Below are 21,389 nucleotides of genomic sequence, written 5' to 3'. Positions count from 1 at the left end.
AAAGCATTAAATCATGATTAAAGGGGCAGCCAGGTAGCACAGCGAGTAAAATCACCGGCTTCAGTGTCGGGATGACCTGGGGATCGAATCTGGGCTCAGATACTTAGCACCACACCCAGAAATAACTGGCCTTGTAACCTTGAGCAAGTTACTTAAACCCAATTGCTTTAAAAAAAAATCATGATTAAAACAATTGGCAAAGGCATAAACACTCACAACATACACTTGTGGGAATTCAAGTCTCCTTTCCTAGCAAAATTGGGGGATAAGGGAAGATCAGATTCTGAGAACGCAATCCCCAAGAAGACTTATGCTCTGGGTGAGGAAACTCTCTCATGGGATAAGCAGGGTGGAGAAAATTCAACCATGTTCATAGGCAATGGCCTCCTAGTAGATTGAGAGGCAATGTTCCTCAGCTTCTGTAGTTTACTAGAGGCTGCCACAAAGTCAGGCTTTGAAGGGTGCTACTTCCCCCATTCTTTACTGGGTACCACCATAAGTACAGTTCTCCTTTGATCACAGTATACACTTGACAAAATGCCCTTGCATCCAGGTACACAGTGCTCTACGCAAAATGAAACATTAAGAGTTTCTCCCAGTGAATGTTTACTCCCTAGGTTCAAGCATTATTGAGTGACAAAGCTGGGCAAACACAGACCTATTACATTTAAAGTGGAAATAATATGTGGCTTACCTACCTCACAGAATTGTTGTGTGGATCAAATGAGATCATGCTCTTAAAGAGCTTTGTAACAGAAAAGTAGTTATATGGCTGTATGGAAGCCAAAAATGTTCAAGCAATGTTGAACTACAGAGACATGACTTCACTTCTTGTGAAGTCTGCCCTGGTAAGTCCAGATCTGTAGAAAAAGATACTGACACTTTAGAGAGTATTCAACTGATGGCACCCAGGGATGGTGAAGGGCATTGAGGCCATTTTGCATGTGATAAGCTGAATGAAATGGGGATGTTTAGCCTGCCAAAGAGAAGGTCCCATGGGGACATGATTTCAAAGATTTAAAAAGCTGCTTTGTGGAAAAAAAGATTCGATTTACTGTGTTTAGCTCCAGAAAACAAAATAGGAGAGATTCATGGGACTTATAAAGATGCAAATTGACACTTGATATCAGGAAAAATCAACTTTCCTAAAAATTGAGCTACCTCTAAGTAGAATGGTCTTTTTCCAAAGTTGATAGATTAACTTGTATTAAAGGTCTATAAGCAGCATTTACATAGTTTCTGAGTTACCTTCTAACTCTAAAATTCTATGTTGTAAATGTAATGGATCCATTTGCTATCTACCATCCCTGGCCCACATAGTGCATTGTCAAACCTGATCTTTCTGATTATTGGTCCCTCATATGAGAGTCGTGAGGCTGACTTCTGGCCGTGTGACTCAGTGCTGAGAAGTTTGCCCTGTAGGACCAGAAATCTCCTAATTTTGGCTGCTGCTGACTCAGTGTATATACAAAAGGCAGGGAGATGTTCTTCCCTTTTTCTCTTCCTTTCCATCTCTAACTTGTGTGGACTCTTTCAAGCTGCACCCTAAGAGTCTTGTGGGAGAAGTAGCAATTGCCTCTATCTCTTACCAAGCCTCCATTGCAGCCATGGGCACGTGTTCTAACTAGGGGAGGTTTTGCCCAGTTCCCTGGCGGTTTTTCCCTTTTGTGTGTAGCTTCTCTCCTAATCCTAGGTGAATGAGTATCATGATTAGAAGTGACCTCATGAGTTCAAGAGATCCAGAGCATATGAGTGCCATAGGATTGGAGTTGTCTGGCAAAGGTGAAAACTTCCATGTCAGAGAACCTGGCTGCTGATGTGTCTGCATCCACCTGAATTCCCAATAGAGTTGTTTATTTATTTATTTTTTTCTTTTTGGAAGGCAATTGGGGTTAAGTGACTTGCCCAAGGTCACACAGCTAGTTTTTGTATTAAGTGTCTGAAGTCAAATTTGAACTCAGGTCCTCCTGACTCCAGGTCTGGTGCTCTATTCACTGTGCCACCTAGCTGCCCTTCCCAATAGAGTTGTAAGAAAAGTTCCAAGCTGGAACAAAATGTAAGATGCCTAATTAGCAGTCTACAAACTGTTCTGTGTTCTGATGGTGTTTAAATATTAGCTTCCAACCTGTTGTTAATGTGCTCTTGGAAGTTTCCAAAAAATATTTAGCCTTTCTTATATGTGTAGAAATAAATGACTTGTCCCTTACCCTGCTTTGATTACATCTTTTACTCTCCTCCCACCCCCACCCTTTTACAGAACTCCTAGACTCTGGAGTCATAATATAGTTTACTATAATTAAAATTATTCTGGGGTGGGGAATTTAATTAGCCAATGAGTGTTTGAAAAGAAAGCTCTGTCTTTACAGGCAAACTCCCCATGACTGAGCTTCATCCAAACCACACTGGTGGGTACAAGATGAACAGGGGTGAGTGCCCTAAAGGGGTGCCTCAGTGCTAAGTAAGAGTAAAGTAGTGTGTTTAGGGTTACCCTCTTTGAACTCCATAAAATCCCATATGATTTCTCTCCTAGGAATTAACCAAGAAAACTAAGTTTTCAAGGTAAAAGAAACATGGTGACTAATCCAACTATCCTCTTGGAACTATGCCCAAAGGGCTATAAAACTGAGCAATAAAACTCTTTGACCCAGAAATACCATTACTAGGTCTGTATTCCAAAGAGATTTTTAAAAAGAGGAAAAGGACCTATTTATAGAAAAATATTTATAACAGCTCTTTTTGTGGTGGCAAAGAACTGGAAATTGAGGGGATGCTTATCAATTGGGGAATGACTGAACAAGTTGTGGTATATGATTACAATGAAGTACTATTCGATATACACTATTGTGCTATAAGAATGAGCAGCATGGTTTCAGAAAAACCTAGAAAGACTTTCGTGAACTGATGCAAAGTAAAATGAGCAGAACCAAAGGAACATCTTATACAGTAACAGAAATATTGCATGATGATCAACTGTGAATGACTAAGCTATTTTCAGCAATATAAAAATCAGATGCAGAAAGACTTATGATGAAAAATGCTATCCACTTCTAGAAAAAGAACCAATGAAGTCTGAATGTAGATTGAAACATACTTTTTTCCTTTTTCTTTTCTTTTTTTTTGCTCTGTTTTGTTAAGGGGCAGTTAGGTGGTACAGTGAGTAGAGCACCAACCCTGGAGTCAGGAGGACCTGAGTTCAAATTTGACTTCAGACACTAAACACAAAAACTAGCTGTGTGACCTTGGGCAAGTCACTTAACCCTAACTGCCCTCCAAAGAGCAAGGAAAAAAAAAAGGAATGTTACAAACTATTTTTTACATATAATTGGAAAAAATTAATTTATACAAAAAATGCACTGGACTGAGGAAGAACATTAATAAGATGAAATAAGTTGAAGGTGAGCTTTCATGTAGTAAAACAGCTGGGATTTTCCAAAGGTAACCCATTCAATGTCAAGATATAGAGAGGGAGGCCCCCATGGTATTGAGTGGACTCTCTCTGCAGGATTTATGAGAGGATATGGGCTAGAATCACACAAGACAATCAATGAAGCAATAGTAACCATCTATTATATGTAGGGGTAAGGGATTAAAAATAAAAGCAGTCATTACATTCTTTTGGGAAGAAGAATAACATGTACACATTTAAGCACAAAAGTTAAACAAAGTAAGTACAAAGCCAATTGGAGGTGGGGAACCCACTTGCATATGGAGCCTAAAGACACAATGTTTTATGTAGGGAATAGCATACATGCCAGTGTAGATTGTGGGAAGGGAATAAATGTGCAACAACCAGAACTTAGCACTTTAAGGCTAGCAAAGCATTTTACAAATATTATATCATTAGATCCTCACAACACCCCTGAGAAGGAGGTGCTATTATTATGTCCATTTTATAGAACAGGAAGCTAGTAGATTAAATGACTTGGTCAAGATCACATAGATAGTAAGGCAATGTGTTTGAGGGATTTGAACTCAGATTTTCCTGGCTCCAGCTTCAGAGTTCTATTCATTGTTCCACCTAGATGCCTTCAAATATCAAATAAGGGAGAGTGAGTGTGTGTGTGTGTGTGTGTGTGTGTGTGTGTGTGTGCGCGCGCGCACACAAGTCTGTGTTTTTTGTTTCCTGGAGTCCATAATCATTGGTACATTTTGAGCAGGAAAGTGATGAGGTCAGACCTGTGCTTTAGGACTACATTAGGCAGCTATATGGAGAATGGCATGAACTGGTTATCATACATATGGGGAAGGTATGCACATAGATGGGATTTTTGTTGCTTAGTCATTTTCAGTTGTCAGATTCTTTGTGACCCCATCTGGGGTTTTCTTGGCAAAGATGCCATTACCTTCTCTAGCTCATTTTACAGAATGAGGAAACTGAGGCAAGCAGAGTTAAGTGACTTGCCTAGGATCACACTGTTAGTGTCTGAGGGCAGATTTGAACTCGGGAAGATGAGACTTCCTGACTCCAGGCCTGGTACTCTATCTACTATGCCACTGTAATGTAATGGTAATTTGAAGATCTTCCCTGCCCCCAAATAGGCTGAATATAAACATATGGAGCCTATGGTGGGAGAAGCTTCTGAAGGGTGGAGCAGAACCCACAGGAAACTGGGAGTCAGAGCAGTTATAGCTGCAAGAAAGAGAGGACAGCACCCAAATAGACAGCTAAGCTTGTGAATGTTTGTTTGTGGGAAGGCTAAAGATAGTGTGGCTCCCTGCTGTGCTATAGGGTATTAACTTCTTTGTTGCTTTGATGGATTTGGTTTCCTGGTATTGGGATTTGGCTTTATGGTGTCTGAATAAATGTTTTGCTTCTGTCTTTTATATGGAGAGTGGGTTATATTTTGCAATTGAGAACTATTGCTGGCATATTCATAGTTGCTGTCAATGATGTGAAAATTGGGTTGGTGCTACAATCACCTAGCTGCCCCATAGATAAGATTACAAAGTAAGAAACAGGTTCCTAAAAATGGGTACAATCAAAAGTAGAATAACTCCCTAGAGAGGTAGTGGTTTCTCTCTCAATGAAGATCTTGTTTAGTTTATTGTAGAAAGGATTATTTGTTTACCTAAGAATCAGACCTTTAAGGACATTCACAGCTCTGAGATCTTGACTTCAAACCTGTCTCACAAGATGACACAGCCTTACTTCTTACCAAAGCTAATTCCTTTACCTGTTCGAATGATCCCATTTCAACTCATCTCCTCCAACACACTGCCCTTTCTGTCACCCCATACTATCACTTATTTTAAATCTTTCCCTACATATCCTTGTTTCCTCTATCCTGAAAAAAAAAAATTACCTTCACTTGATTCTGCCACTCCCTATATGAGTGTGTATGTGTATTTATATTTATGTGTATGTATATTTATATAAAATCTTCCCTTTGTAGCTAAACTACTCAAAAAGGCTGTCTATCATATGTATCTCCACTTTCTCTTTTCTCGTTCTCTCCTTAACCCCTTACAATCTAGCTTTTTACCTTCTCATTCCACCTAAATTGCTCTAACATCACCAACCATCTCTTAATTACCAAATTTAATGGTCATTTCTCAATTGTCATTTTCCTTGACTTTAATGGCAATCTTTAATACTGCTGATCACCCTTTCTTCCTTAATATTCTCTTTTTTTTTTTTTTTTTTTTTTTTTTGGTTTTCAGGACACCACTCTCTCCTGATTCTCTCTCTACCTATGGGGCTGGCTCCTCTGGATCTTCCTCCAGCTCCACCCTCTAACCATAGGTGTTCTTTTCAGAGAAAAGTTCTCTTCTCTTCTCATTCAGTACTAATTCACTTGGTGATCTCATCAGCTCCCACAGATTTAATTATCATCTCTATGCTGATGATTTTCAAATCTATCTTTACTGTCTCAAGTTCTCTGCTGAGAGCTCTCTACTCCAATCTCCCATCTCCAACTGTCTTTCAAACATTTCTAACTGAATGTTCAGCAGACATCTTAAACAAAACAGAACTCATAATCTTTCCCTCTAAACCCTCCTCACCCTTTCTCTATTACAGTAGAGGGCAATACCATCCTCCCAGTCTCTTAGGCTACAAAACCTAGGAGTTCTCCTTGACTCCTCATAATCTCCCCCCACCCCCATATTCAATTTGTTGTCAAAGCCTGTCAATTTCACCTTTAAAACATCTTTCCATCATCCCAGGCCATCTGTAGTCATCCTGATGAACATCTGGCTACTGGACCCAGATGGCTGTGGAGGAGAAAGTGAGGCTGGTGACCTTGCACAGTCCTCCCTCACACAAATCAAGAGTCAACTGCAAATCATGTAATCATCCCCTAGATGTCATGGTCCTCTTCCAGAACAATGGACAAACAACCTGTATGTAAGTAGTCTGAGCATCCTGAATGGGGACCCAGGCAGTCGGGTAACTCAGCTCATCCTCTCCCTCTCCTCTCCAAAGGAAGGTAAATTTTAATGGCCAAAAGCTGCCCAGTTAACTTGGGGTTTACTGGCTAGTTCTTTCCCTTTCTTTCTTTCTTTCTTTCTTTCTTTCTTTCTTTCTTTCTTTCTTTCTTTCTTTCTTTCTTTCTTTTTTTTTCTCTCTCTCTCTCTCTCTCCCCCCCCTCCTTCCTTCCTTCCTTCCATCTTTCTTTCTGTCCTCAAAGACAAAACATTAAGCCCATTTCATTCTGGAGCTTATAGATTGGACAATAGGTCCCTGGCCAAGCACCACTTAATACCCACATTTTGGGTCCTCCTGGCTAGAGTTAATGTAAATGCTGTTTCGCTTTTGGCCAGCAACCCTGAGGGTCTTCCTCTCCCAGTTTGATTTTTTTTTTTAATTAAGGGGCCACTCACTCCTTAAAGGGGCCTAATCACTGAATTGGCATTACCTCACTCAAAGTGAGAACCTGAAAAGGCCTTAGACTAAAAGGGCTAGGGTCTCCCATTGCATCCTGGGCCATCTCCAGTCATCCAGATGAGTATCTGGCCACTAGACCCAGATAACTGTGGAGAAGAAAGTGAGGCTGATGACCTTGCACAACTCTCCTTCACTCAAATCAAAGTCAACTGCAAGTCATGTCATCATCTCCTTGATGTCATGTCCTCTTCAACAACTAATAAGCTTCCTTTTCTTCTCTGTCACTCACCACTCCTGCAGGTCCTCATCACCTCAGCAGTGGACTATTGCAATTGCCTGCTGGTAGGTCTGTCTGCCTCAAGCTTCTCTCCATTCCAAAGATTATTCAGCCGTTATTGCACCAGTAGCTCCCTATTACCTACCTGTAGGATCAAATACAAAATGCTCTGCTTGGCATTCAAAGTCTTTTATAACCTAGTCCCTCTTACTTTTCCAGTCTTCTTTCATCAGTAACACTGGCGTCCTGACTATTGCACAGACTCCATTTTTCAAACCCCTCGCTTGGCATTCTTTCTGGGGGTCCCTTATGCTTGGAATACTCTCCCTCCTCAATTCTGCCTACAGAGTTCCCTAGTTTCTATGAAGTTCCAACTAAAATCCCGTTTTTCAAATGAGACCTTTCCCAACCTCCCTTAATTCTAGTGCCCTCCCTCAGTTATTTCCTATTTAACTTTTATGTAACTCACTTTGCATGTATTTGTTTGCAAGTTGTCTCCACTGTAAGATTGTGAGTTCCTTGATTAAGGATAATGAGGTCAGTTTTGGAAAGGAGTCTACGATTGACTAGGGACCGTTCATGATGGGTTTAAAATGTATATTGGACATCCGGTTCAAGAGCTCTGAGAGCTAGTTGTAGACAAAAGATTGGAGGCCAGCCGAGATCTCTTTTGCCATTTTATATCCCAGGCTCTCAGCACAGTGCTGGGCTGGGCACACGGTAAGTGTTTAATAAATGTTTACAGATTGATGATTGATTTGAAGTCAGAAGACCTGCTACTTACAGAAAGCTGTGTAACCTTGGGTAAGGCCCTTCCCACCTCTGGGCCTCAGTTTCTTCATTTGTAAAACGAGGGGGTTGCGGCGCTAAAGTTGTGTGAAGAGTAGGACACTTTCCTTCTCTATCCCCCCATCCCTCCACTCCCTTTCCATTCCCTAAATGCAGTCAACATTATTTCCATCCTCCCACGGTAACTCTGGCCTGCCAGGTCCTCCCAGAGGGAAGGCAGGGGCAGCTCCTTCATTAGGGAACACTCAGCGCTGGGCCATGCGCGGAAGATGGAAAATAACCCCGCCCGTGCCCTGGCCGCCTCCCCGGGAGCCTGACAGCTCGCAAGGCTTCCCGAGGGGCTAGTGCGAGGAAGGAGGGCGGGAGGCAGCATCCGCCCCAGCCGCGCAGCAGCAGCCGCGGGAGGCGGAGCGTTGCACCTGGCGCCGGGTCCTCCTCGCTGAGCTCTGAAACGGGTCCAGCCGGTAGCGTGCGGCTGCCTGCCCGCTCGGGGAGGAGGAGGAAAAGGAGGAGAAGAAAGGGGGAGGTCGCGGCCGGGGCTCGCCGCTCGCTCGCTGCCTCCACCGCCTCTCGGAGTTCCCACCCCCGCCTGCCAGCATCCCTGCCTCCCGCTGCCACCTCCTCCCCTCCCCCAGGAAGAGACGGCAGAGAGGCTGGGACCCAGAAATGGTGCTAGTTGCCCCGACGGCCCCCGCCGCTCGTCCGCCCCTCCCGGCTTCCTGCAGCGGCTCCGCACCTGCCGACAGCGGCCGCCGCCCTGGGGAAGGAGCTCCGAGCGCCTCCCGGAGCTGAGAGCCGCCGCTTCCAGCCAGGTAGGTGAGTTTGCCCAGGCTCCGGGGCGGCAGCCAGTCAGTCCAGGGAGACTGATGGGAGCTCACACTGCAGTTGCACGTCGGTGCTCTAGATTGCCATGCCCGGCCCATCCTCTAGCCCCCAACTACGCCCGCCTGCCCAGCGTTAGGAGCCAGGGGCGCCCGGGGTGCCCAACACTCCCACTCACCACCTCCCTCCCAGAGCGAATCGGCCGGCCCCCAGACTCGTTCCCAGGGGAGTGAGGGTGGGACGGGGAGGGGTGGGAGTGGGGGGGGGGGACTGTTGCTAGTATCTTTGGGGAAGGAGGGATGGTTTGCCGGGGGCCCTCTAGGGAGGTTAGTAATTCTCTTGCATGTCGTGTGCGCGTCTACTGTCTCCGTCACCCTCGCCCTCGCAGTCTCTCTTGCTTGCTCGCTTCCCCCTTCCCCCTATTCCATGGTTCTTTGGAGGTGGGTTTGTTGTTTGTTTTTGTGTGCCTTGGCAAGGCTGCCAACCCTACCCAGAGAGGCGCAGGGCAGGACTTCCGCAAACGTAACCTGAGCTTTGAGAAAACAAAGGGGCTGCGGAGTCAGTCTACTGTTGTTTCTCTTGCTGTTTAGGCGGCTGCTGTTTCTGGGGAGGAGAGAGACGAATGTCCTTAGCCTCCTCTTTTCAGAAGGTCCCACCCTCACTCCTGATAACAAGTATAGTGCAGCAGGAGAGTGAGGTACAGACGTTCTCAGTAGGAGACATACAGGAACCTCTTTCCATCTTCCCACCAGACAGGCACAATGACTAAGATATGCCCACTTCCATTGTAGGAGGGGGAAATTGACATCTCATTTTTCACTAGCCCCATAACCCATAACCGCACGAAAAGAATTATTCCCGACATTCTCCAAGAGGAACTTTCCATATTCAGTGCAGGCAGCAGACTTGAAAACCTGGGCCAACCTGGCTATACAAAACAGTGCTCAGAGGTAGATGGAAATCCCTCGTAGCTTCTGTGCAGTAGAAAGCAACCGAAATTAACTAATCAATCAATAAGCATTTATTAAATGATTTCTCTGTACTGGGGAACAGAGAAAAAAATATTAAAGCTTGTGCTGTCCAAGTAGGGGAGGATAAGGGAGATAACATAGCTCAAATATGTACAGTCATCTAGGCACAGAACAAATACAAAATAAATTCCAAGGTAGTTTTGGGAGGGAGTCGAAGTCTCCATGTAGAATGTGGAATTTGAGCTGGACCTTGAAGGAAGTAAGGGATTCTTCAAGTTGGAAAGGAGGAAGGGAGTATATTTTACTCTTTGAGTATATTTGCACCTCAGTGCAAAGGTAACCGAGATGGAGTGTACTCTGTGAAGAGCAGTAAGAAGGTCAGCTTAGGTGAACCATAGAGTATAGAAAAGGGAATAATGTATAGCAAGTAGCTGGTGGAGGGTGGGGGGGGGGGTAGAGGGGAGGGTGTCTAAGCTCTACAGATTAATTTGGCCTACCTCCTCCCACCAGGTCTACTCTCTGGAACGAAGATGAACAATTTACCCTTAAATTCAGAACATGGAAGAAATCTTTATTTGCTTTTACTACCTTCCTGACATCCTACTGTTCTTTTTCTTAAGTTATCAAAAAATTATCAAGCATCTTTTTCTTAAAGATACCATTTATGATAGGTGATAGGCAGAACAATTTGGGTAGATGTGGTTTTTTTCTTTAGTCTGTTGCTGTAGAAATGAATACTAGACCTGGAATAATGAACAGGACTGGGTTCTCCCCTTTAGTTTCTGATGGTAATTAGCCTGTGTGGCCTTAGGCTAGTCACTTTACTACCTCTGACCCCCCGTTTCCTCAAATTGAAGGGGATTCATTTAATTGTAGTCTTTGAAGACTTAGAATGGGCCATCTGGAAGATATGTAACCATTTGACTATTTTGAAGATGAAGAATTTGAGACCTAGAGAGAGATTCTGTGACTTGCCCTTGGCGGCCCAGGTAGTAACTTGTAGGGTGGACGTTGGAACCCAGGCCTTTTGTTGACAGATTCGGGGTTCTCTATGATGCCTCTGACAAGATGACCTCAGAGAGCCCTCTAAGCTCCAACTCTATAGTATTCTACTGTGGAAATCTGACAGCAGTGTTTCAAATGAACATAAAGAGGATATACGTACAATTGGATAATAAACTGACCAACTAGATAGAGGATAAATATTTACATGATAAGCTTGTCTATTCTTATAGTGTGAGGGCAATCTGTTCTTATAGCACATTTATATGCCAAGGGAGGATGATGCCTAGCCAGCTACATATAAATATACGCCTCATCAATCTTATCTTTATGTAGAGTGGCCTTGATATCTGTGAGCTTAGCATGCTGGTCACTAGTTGAGATCAGGACATTTTAAGTCCGAAAGTGGCTTGTGTTTAATCAGTAGATATTAAAAGAACATAAGGAAGAGGAGGAGCATCACTAATGAATGAGATGTAGGAAGCTTTGGGAGAATGGGAGGGGGAAAGTTCATATTTCTATGGCATAGTTAGACCATTGAATATATTTTCAACAATTATTTTTTTCAAACAGTTCCTGTGTGTAAGCTGAGGTATTTACTACACAAAAACTAAGACAAGAAGGTGAATTCAAAGACAAACACCAACAGGACATAGGCTTATTTATTAAGAGGTTGATCATCCAGTTTCCTTGCTGTTCAGGAACTTCCATTCTCCTTCCCTGTACTTTAAAGTCTCCCCCCTGTCTCTTTCCACTAACAGACCTTAAATTCAGTGTGCATGTGTTAATTAATGTTATCTATGTGTTCTCTTCATTTACTCATACCTCCTTCATAGTTGTCTGTTTGGTCCCACTGCTTGTTCTGGTACAGTAAAACTCAGAGGAAACCTATGCATAGTTTTGTTTTTACATAACCTTTACATATGTTTATACATCACATCAGAGGCAGTATGGTGTCATGACTTGAGGCCAGACCATGGAGTCAGGAAGCCCTGTGTTCAATTTCTCCTCTCATTCCTTCTAGCAGAATGTCCAAGAGCAAATCACTTAACCTCTTATTCCCCCTCAGCTAACCTTTAGACTATAAGTTACCATGGAGTAGTTGATCTGTATCAGTGGAAGGAATTTCTCTAGTGGGAGTTCCCTGAACAGATGAAATTACATACATTCAAGACAGATTACAGTTCTTATTACTAAATGTATACTACATATAACATATTTATGCATTTCTGTACTAATTTCTAATTGCATGGCATACTGAAACTGCTAGTGGGGCTGATTCAAGTTTTACTTTTTTTCCTCTTTTTCTGATGGAAGAACCAAGATACGGTGAAGTTGCTATCAACATTTATTCAGAGCCTAAAAAGTGTAAAAGCATATAAGCTTTATAATAAATTTAGTTTGATGTTAAGTATGTATAAATAGTTTGATGTATTTCTATGAATTCACTTTATATTAAACTCAGTGTTTTTCATTTATCTTTTTCCTTGATGGTCATGAGTATTCAAGGATTTATGGTACTTGAACAATCCAGAATATCATTAGGGTGGCAAATAGTAAATCTAGGTGGGGCAGGAACCAAAGAGATTAGAACAGGTTCTAGGAATTGCAGATATTAAGGGGGGATAATATTTTACATTCTTAGGAGGCAGTGTGTGACATAATGGGTAGAATGTTGGACGTCAAGTTAATAATATTTGAGTTCAAATCCTTCCCAGGCACTGTGTGGCCCTGGGCAAGTCACTTAGTCTCTTTGAGGCTCAGCTTCCTCATCAGTGAAAGGAGGACAATAATACTTATAGTTCCTATCCAGCAGAGTTTTGGGGAGAACCAAATGAGATACTTTATATAAAGTTCTTTTGCAAATTCTAAAAGCACTGTATAAATGTCAGCCACTGTTCTTAAACACCTGGTTTTTACCTTTTTGGCAGTTACTTGCAGCTTGTGTTTTAGCGGTCTGACTCCCCTGTTTTCACCCAGGATGCTTTTGTGGTGTTTGATATATAAAGGTCAGAGCAGTATATATATATATATATATATATATATATATATATATATCAGCCCAGAAAGAATTCCTTTGGGTGGAGTGATGTCACTTGATGATTTTGTCCTTTGTAGTTGTCTTAGAGGGTGAAGCCACCCCCAGTAAAGGGGAGAAAGGTACCATATTGCTTTAAAAATTGGAATCTTTTTTATTTCAGTTGCTAGTTTGTTTTAGTGACATAACAGAGAAAGAGCAAGCAGTGATGTTTACCTGGTGCATGTTATCCACAGTTGTGTGATTTATTATGTAAAATATATTAAGAGAAGACAAGTTTAAAAGACAAATCATAGTATTTCCGTTTGACCTTACCTTGAGGTAAATCAGCTTTTGCAGAAGTTGGGGGGAGGGGAGGAAGGAGGGATCGTGTGTCTCCCCACATGCTCATCTACATAGGATTCTTTTAAGAATTATTCAAATTCAGCTGTGGCAGGATATTTTGAAAGTAATATTTAATTTAAGGAAGAGACTTTAAGAAAACTTTAATCTGCCATCTAGCATGTCATTCATGTAAAGGTTCTAATTGTATTTCAGGTTATGAAAGTAGGATTCAGGAAGCCCTGTTGCTAGGTAACTGCCCAGTAAGCTCTGAGAAATCAACACAGAGTTCTATTTTTGGCCAATTGAGTCATAGAAAACTTAAGATTCTCCTGGAAAAATTAATTTGCCATTACCCATAGCATACATGGTCTTTGGATTATGCATTAAACAAAGTATTTTCAATCCAGCAGGACTAAAGAGAAGATGCTTTTCATAGGCCAGGAGGTAGGAAGAAGGAAACTAAATGAAAAAAAATTTTGGAGGCTGAATCTAAGTAGGGGAGGAAAGGGAATAAGAATTTGTAAAGCACCTACTATGTGTCAAGCACTATGCTAAATGCTTTTTTTTTTTTTTTTTACAAATATTCTCTCATTTGATCCTTATAACAACCCTGGAAGGTAGGTGCTATTAGTATTCCCATTTTTACAGTTGAGGAAACTGAGGCAGACAGAGGCTAAGTGACTTGCCTAGGACCACTTGTAAGCTATTAAGTGTCTGAGGATGGATTTGAATTCAGGTCTACCTGACTCCAGGCCCAGTACTCTATATACTACCCTACCAAGATGACTACTTTATGGAAGTCTGGGAAGTTTTGAGGAGATTTGTTAGATTCTGACACCAAGAGGTGGTGGATCTAGGCCCCAGACAGAGAAAACACTGTGTTTCATTAGAGACTCAAAGAACTATGATTGGTCTGAGAATATAAGAATAGGGAAATCTCTGATGTAGAACTGAAACAACTGGGGCGGCCAGGTAGCACAGTGAGTAAGAGCACTGGCTCCAGTGTCAGGATGACCTGGGGATCGAATCCCAGGCTCAGACACTTAGCACCCACCCAGAAACACCTGGCCATGTAACCTTGAGCAAGTTACTTAACCCCAATTGCTAAAAAAAAAAAAAAAGAACTGAAACAATTTATAAAAAACAAATTTAGTGTTTTAAACAAGCAAAAACAAAATGAAACCAGTCTTGAAATTACGTCTGTTTAGTTTTTTACTCTGTGTAGTAGTTAAATAATTCTTGCAAATCTGTTCAACAACAAAAATGAAAGTCCCTGACCTCAAAGATCATATATTCTATGAAGTAGCTCCACATCCTGTCCCAGACTTGTGATATTAGGAATATCACTATTCTTGTCTTCAATTTTCCTCCTTTGTAAAAATGGTCTCCAAAATCCCTTTCAGCTCTAAAGTCTCCGACCTCATATACTTTAGAGGATGTTGTAGGGGATTTTGTAAGAGAAGAGAAATCAGAAGTCATGATCCTGAAGTCAAGGGAAGAGGAAGTATTCTGAAAGAGGAGTTGGTCATTACTATCAAAAGCCGAAACTTTGTCCTGAAGAATTAGGAGTGGGAAAACACCATTGCATTTTACAATGAAGAGGTCACGAAATCCATAAACATTTGTTAAGCAATTTCTGTGTGTCAGGCATTGGATTAAGCCAAGGGGGATACAAAAAGATACAAAAGACAGTCCCTGCCCTCAAGGAATTTATAATCTAATAGAAGGGAGAATGCAAATAAATGTATACAAAGCAATATACAGGAAAAATAGGAAATAATTAACATAGGGAAGGTATTAGAATTAATAAGGCCTAGGAAAGGCTTCCTGTAGAAGGTGGGATTTTAGTTGGGCTTGAAGCCATGAAGGTCAGAGTCAGAGTAGAGGAGGGAAAGCATTCCAGGTTTGAAGGATAGCCAGAGAGAAAGTTCATAGCTGAGGCGTGGAGTATCTTGATTGAGGAATAGCAGGAAGCCAGTATCTCTGGATCAAAGAGCATGAGTTGAAGGGGTAAGGTGTGAGAAGACTGGAAAGGATGGAGATGGCTAGGTTATGAGGGACTTTAAATGCCAAACAGCATTTTTTATTTGATCTTGGAGGCAATTGGGAGCTATTGGAGTTTATTAAGTGGAGGGGTGGACCTTCACCTTAGGAAAATCACTTTGATACTTGAATGGTGGCTTGATTGGAGTGGGAAGAAACTTGAGACAGGCAGCTCCACTAGCAGGCTATTGCCATAATCCAGATTTGAAGTGTGATGGGGGCTAGCCCTAGAGTGGTAGTAGTGTCAGAAGAGAGAAGAGCTTCCAAGAGATGTTGCAGAAGTGAAATTGACAGACCTTGGCAAAAGATTAGATGGGGTAGGGTCGGGTAAGAGATAATGAGGAATCCAGGATTACTCCTAGATTGTGAGTGATAGACTGGGAGGATGCTGATGCCCTCTATTATAATAGGGTAGGCAGGAGGTAGGGAGAGTTAGGGGAAAAGAGAGAGTAAAGAAGACAAGTTAGAAAAATTGACCTTAGAAAGTAGAAAGAATCCTTCCTCTTCAGAGAAGAGAGTTAAGGAAGAGAGATAGGGTATACATAGACCATGAAAGGGAGCTATAGTGTAGCTCGTGCTGTATGGCCTCTATTTTCTCTTTAAAGTTGGAGATAAAGCATTTGTTGAGGGTAAGTTGGGGAGTGGCAAGGCTGTAAACAAGAAGATCCTAAAAGGTTTGGATCAGCAGATGAGGACAGTGGGATAGAGTCAAGGAAGAATCAAGAAAGGAAAACATTATGTAGTGCATCCAGCTGTGTGTCCATCTGAGTTTGGATAACATGAATTTGTAGAGGACCCAGTTGTCTTGATGGTGTCCCTTCTTCTTCTGTTGGCATTCAGCAGCTCAATGATATGAGTCCAAAAGGTGAATGGTTTCATGTGTGTTGACTGCCATATTTAAAAGGCATTTTCTGTAAATGTATGTTTAAATAATAAACATACCAATGTGAAGTTCATCTCCCCTTCTTTTGCATTCCCATTCCCAGTCAGTTGACAAGTCTCATTGAAGGCCATATGATTATATTTTAAACAGGAAAAAAAAGCCCCAACTTTTATAGCATATATTTTTAAATGACCCTTCCATGATAATACTATTTTTCTACTAGTGGGATACAAATTATAACTTTAAGTTTTTAACCTGAAGAAACAGCTGTATTATCAAAGTAGATAGCATGTGGTGCTGCTTTAGTAAGTTCATTATCATTCCTGTCTAACTGAATAAAAAATAAATTTAACTTCAGAGTGTAATGCATTACACATATAATATACACATTACTGTTTGAGAATATAATGTTTTCAAGGGAATAGTTTGTATCCAATGAGGAGAATAGTTTATATCCAACAAATTAATAGAAACACATTAAAGGTAGCCAGATGTGTCGATAGAAAAAATATATTTTAATGATAGATTCTGATTTAGGAGCACTCAAAAAGAATTAGATTTGAAAAATCAAACCCTAGAATTTTGGTTAGGATTTTCCTTTCTTTACATTTTGCTTTCTCCCCAACTAGTAGCAGTTTCTGAAATTTTGACCAATTGACATAGTCAACAAGGGCATTATTGAGTAGCAGTAGGTACTCTACTACCTGCTGGGTCCAGGTCCTGTCCTTCAGATGACTGTGGATTGGATAGAGGATTGGAGTATGGTGAAAGCCTTTTTCCCTCTTCCAAGTCATCATGTCGAAACTTGAAATGTATTTTCCTCCATACACAATGTTATAAATAGTGGCAACATGGTTTACACCAGTTCTAACAACTAATTTACCATTTTTAAATGGAAATTACCTATAAATACATGCATTTATTTGAATTTCATTGTTCTGGTTAGTTGTATAGTATGAGATAAATAGGTCTGAGTTCCTTAAAAATCTATTCCTCTTACTGGAGAAGATAGAAGATAGAAATAAAAACTTCATATTCCAGGTTGTTGTAGTAAGAATTTGATTATTTGATGTTCACTAGCTACCTGGCTTCTGTCAGAGGCAGAATCCTAACACTGACAAGTCAGAATTTAGCTCTACAGTGTGGATAAAAGGTCCTAGTTATAAAATTGTCTTTGATATTTATACTGTGTTTATTCAGAGCCAAGAGTGGTTGAAATCAGGTGACTTTTTTTGTTTCTGTAGACATAGGTAGGTTTGAAGGCATCTCTTTCTTCGGCAGCTCCTGTTTCTACCCCAACCTTTAGTAGAAAGAAAACAAATTCTTCTCCTATAGTTTCTGTCCCTTTAGTATTGTAATATGTAATCATTTAGAATTATTGTTTTACCTATATAACTTTTGCACTATAGATTCTGGATGACCTATAGCACTCCTGTAACTATTTAAAATAATTAGCTGTTTCTGCCTTAGATCTACTTAATTATCATTAAGGACTTTCAGCTGACTATGCTCTGTCAGGAGATAAGTGGGTTTTATTAGGCTCATAAGTTCTTGAACATCCATCAATAAGATGAATATCTGAAAGACAACTTTGAGTAGATCCTTTGATGTCCTACCATAAAAGAGAATAGTTTGAGTTTTAAACTATATCAGAGCATTTCCAAAGTTCAGAATCATTAAAGATTCCTAGTATTACTGATTTTGATACAATGCTTTAAACTAGCATCACAAATAATCAGGGATGCATAGGCCTACCACATGAAAGAAATATTTTAGCTTAGATGAGACTTATCTCCTTTGAAATAACACATTTAATAAAATACCAAATGCATTGTACTGTCCACTTTTAAGCTACTAATGCTCACTGGTATCAGAATATATATCATTAACAAACTTTTTAAAATTGAAATTATTTTTAATTAATAAAGATTCATTTTCTTTCCCTCCCACCTCCTCAATAAAACAAGAAAAGAAAACCCTTGTAACAAATATGCGCAGTCAAGCAAAATAAATCCCCACATTAGCCATATCCAAAATATATGTCTGTTATCCATCTTGAGGCCATCGCCTTTCAGTCCATGCCCATACTTGTCCATTTTTCCTCTGAAATCATGATTGGTCATTGCTTTGATTAAAGTTCTTAGGTTGTTCAAAGTTGTTAACAAATATTTATTGAGAGACTGTTTATTTACTTCAGTGTACCTCAAAAGATATTCCAGGAATCGTATGGAACTTAGACTTGCAAATACATGGGTATGTCTGATTCTTCTGACCTATAGGTTGTCCATATGCTTGTGGCAAAGAATTACACTGTGCCATTTGCAAAATAAAATTTGAGGAACACTTGACTGCTGTGTGCATTTGCTATGTTAGTGTTTTGAGATCAGACATCATTCCTGCTCTCAAGGAGCTTGAGATCTAGTTTGAGAGACAATGACACTCTTGTGAAAAGATAGATAAAAGTATAAACACATGCTGAGGAATTCAGAAGAGAAAATGACCTTCCCAGGTATGGGAAGGGCACATTAAAGATGTGTTTTGGAATGCTGGGTATTTCTGAGTCAGTGTACAAGGCTACTTTGGGTATAATTTATTCTAAAATGATACCTTTACATGAATATTAACATAATTAATGTCTTCCAGTCATGTAGGAAAAACCGAAATATCAGAAATTAAATTCTTGGTATAGTGACATTTAGTGTCACCATTAACACATTTTGCCTTGTTTTATTGTTTTTCAGTCCATACCACGGACTTAAAAATTTTATGTCTAGCTCCCCAGTCTGAAACCTTCATTTCAGCAAAACTCTCTTCCTTTCTGGCCCCTGAACCCATCATATTATTCTGAACTGTTAGTGTTCACGGATTTCTTTTGCTCTCTGCCTCCTCTGGAAACATTCTCTTCCTCTTCAGCTATGCATGTCCTACCCTTCTTTTAGAACCCTGACTCCTCTAGCTCCTAATCATCACCTTCTTCACTGAATTCCTATAACTCTCCTCATCTGTACTGCTCCTATTAGCACTTAATTCTATAGGACTTTTCAGTTACTTGTTTCACAAATACATACATATATATATGTACAGATATATCTTTATGTATATTATCTTGTCATCTAATTTTTCTTTTGCACACCCTTTAGTGGCTACCTAGCTAAATACTGTGTACTTCTTAAACTCTTAATAGTTAATAAATAGATATATTCCTAAGAAAATTCCATATTTTATTTTCTCTGTCCTTTGGAAATTTAGTTTCTGTCTAACTGAAATTGCACTTAGTCACCCATGAACTGTTGGGCAGGAAGGTGGCACAGTGGATAGAGGACCCAGTCTAGAATCAGGAAGACCTGAGTTCAAATGTGGCCTTGGACACTTTGTAGCTGTGTGACTCTGAGCAAGTCATTTAACCTTGTTTGCCTCAGTTTCCTCATCTGTAAAATGAGCTGGAGAAAGAAGTAGCAAACCACTCCAGTATCTTTGCCAAGAGAACTCCAAATGGAGTCATGAAGAGTCAGACACAACTGAAATTAATGAACAACAGTAAACCCATGAACTCCTGATTACCCAATCCACTGTTATATTATTGTTACAGATCATTAATGAACCACCTTTTGACTCTGGATTATCTATTCTCCTTGATGTCCTATCCTCCCTTGGTTTCCAGGACCTATATTCTTGTGCTTCTCTTACCTCTCTAACTTCCTTTCTATCTCCTTTGCTAGCTTTCCCCGCCTCCTTACTGTCTTCTTAATACAGTAATTTTCCAAGGCTGTTTTTTTTTTCTAAATACCCTGTCTTATTCAGTAACATGGCTTCAGTTATCATTATCATTGAATCTGAAGGCTATATCACTGTTCCTGACTTCTCTTCTAGTCACCAGACTCATTTCCAACTGTCTCTTGGACATCATCTAGCTGTATATTCATCTGATGCTTTAATTTCAAGAAGTTTAAAACCAAACCTGTCTTTTCTCCTTAAATCTGCCCTTCCTACTTCACTTTCTTTGTCATGGCAAAACCATTCCTGGTGTTTGTAATCTTGAAGGCTTGAAGTATCTAACTCCTTCTGCATTCCAAACATCTAGTTATTCGCTATCAGTTCTATATAATATCTCTTGAATTGATCCCCTTCTTCCCATTCCTCCCTTCTTAATTCATATCCTTTTTTACCTTGTCTACATTTAATGCAATAGCCTATGATAATGGTCTTTATATCTTCTAGGTTCCCTTCATTCCTTATAGGACTTCCTAATCTAGAGATAGGTCTGATCTCACCATCCTCCGTTCAAAACCTCTGATTTCTCATCAATATTTGTCAAAGTCCATATTTATCAGCCCTTATTCAAGGTTCCAATCCAGCTCTGGTCTTCTTTTCTAGCTTTCTCTCTCACTGCTTTTCCCCACATTTGGATTTCAGCCAGTTTTTATCCCCTGAACATACCCTATGCACTCTTTTTTTTTTTTTTTTTACTACTCACATTGTTCCTTATGAGTGAAAGATGCCTCCTCTCCTCTCTCTTGTTCCACCTTGTTCCACCCCCAACAATTCTGGAGCTGCTTAGGCACAAACTCAGACTATCTCTTTGATGAAGTCTTTTCTTGATAATTTTAGCTCAAAGTGATTTCTCCACAATCCGACTTCCTGGCACTTTATACTCTAGTCATACCCTTATTGTGTTCCAATTTATATTTTATTTTCTTATGTACATGGCTCATCATCCCTACTAGATTCTAAATTCTTCAAGAATGGGAGAACTGTAGCATTTATCAGTGTAGCTCAATCACTGTTTAGCAAAGTATAGGGCACACAGTGGTCACTTTAGTAGATATTTGGCATTGGGAATTCTAAATTTCTACTCCTATATTATAGTGCCCCCTCCCCCCTTTTTTTATACAGCAAGGCGCCAAGGAACAGATGTCTTTCACTTTTTTGTACTAAAGAAGGCCATTTGAGCATAGATCTTTTTTTTTTTTTTTTTTTTGCTTTTTGGAGGGCAGTTGGGGTTAAGTGACTTGCCCAAAGTCACATGGCTAGTAAGTGTGTCTAGGGTCTGAGGTCAGATTTGAACTCAGGTCCTCCTGACTCCAGGGCCAGTGCTCTGTTCACTGCGCCACCTAGCCACCCAACAGCATAGATCTTTTCAGCATATGGGTAACATAGCTACTGTATTCATTTAATGGAGTTTTGAATTAACTGACAATCTTAGCAGTGATTTCTGTTATATGTGTCATAAACGTACACCTTCAGATCACTTCTTCTATTCTGTTCATAGTTTCTTCTGCCATTTTTGAAAAGCCAGAGATTTGGGAAAAATGATCAGAATGCCTATATAGATGAAACTAGTTACACTTTCCTAATTAGGCATCAGTACATATGTATTATGTTATATTTAAGGAACATGTACTTAGGAAAATTGG

The 21,389-nt window shown here is 40.4% G+C and overlaps 1 protein-coding gene across 2 annotated transcripts in view; it reads left to right on the top strand.

Annotated features, from left to right (window-relative positions):
* Window positions 1–8,252: 8,252 nt before the first annotated feature.
* The window catches only part of MFSD6 (major facilitator superfamily domain containing 6), a 96,308-nt gene continuing 83,171 nt past the window's right edge, over window positions 8,253–21,389 (top strand). The window contains exon 1 of one of the 2 annotated variants that reach the window (XM_069070201.1): window positions 8,253–8,704. The gene's annotated coding sequence lies outside the window, so the exon portion shown is untranslated. Of the gene's footprint in view, window positions 8,709–21,389 lie in introns of both variants that reach the window. The other variant, XM_069070202.1, reaches the window with a different exon arrangement.

Source organism: Petaurus breviceps, unplaced genomic scaffold, assembly GCF_028583685.1.
Source record: "Petaurus breviceps papuanus isolate PSGF00001 unplaced genomic scaffold, PetGlider_PUasm1.0 90804, whole genome shotgun sequence".
NCBI classification, from domain to species: domain Eukaryota; kingdom Metazoa; phylum Chordata; class Mammalia; order Diprotodontia; family Petauridae; genus Petaurus; species Petaurus breviceps.
The sequence above is the reverse complement of the archived record's forward strand: the minus strand, read 5'-3'. Positions and strand labels throughout refer to the sequence as shown.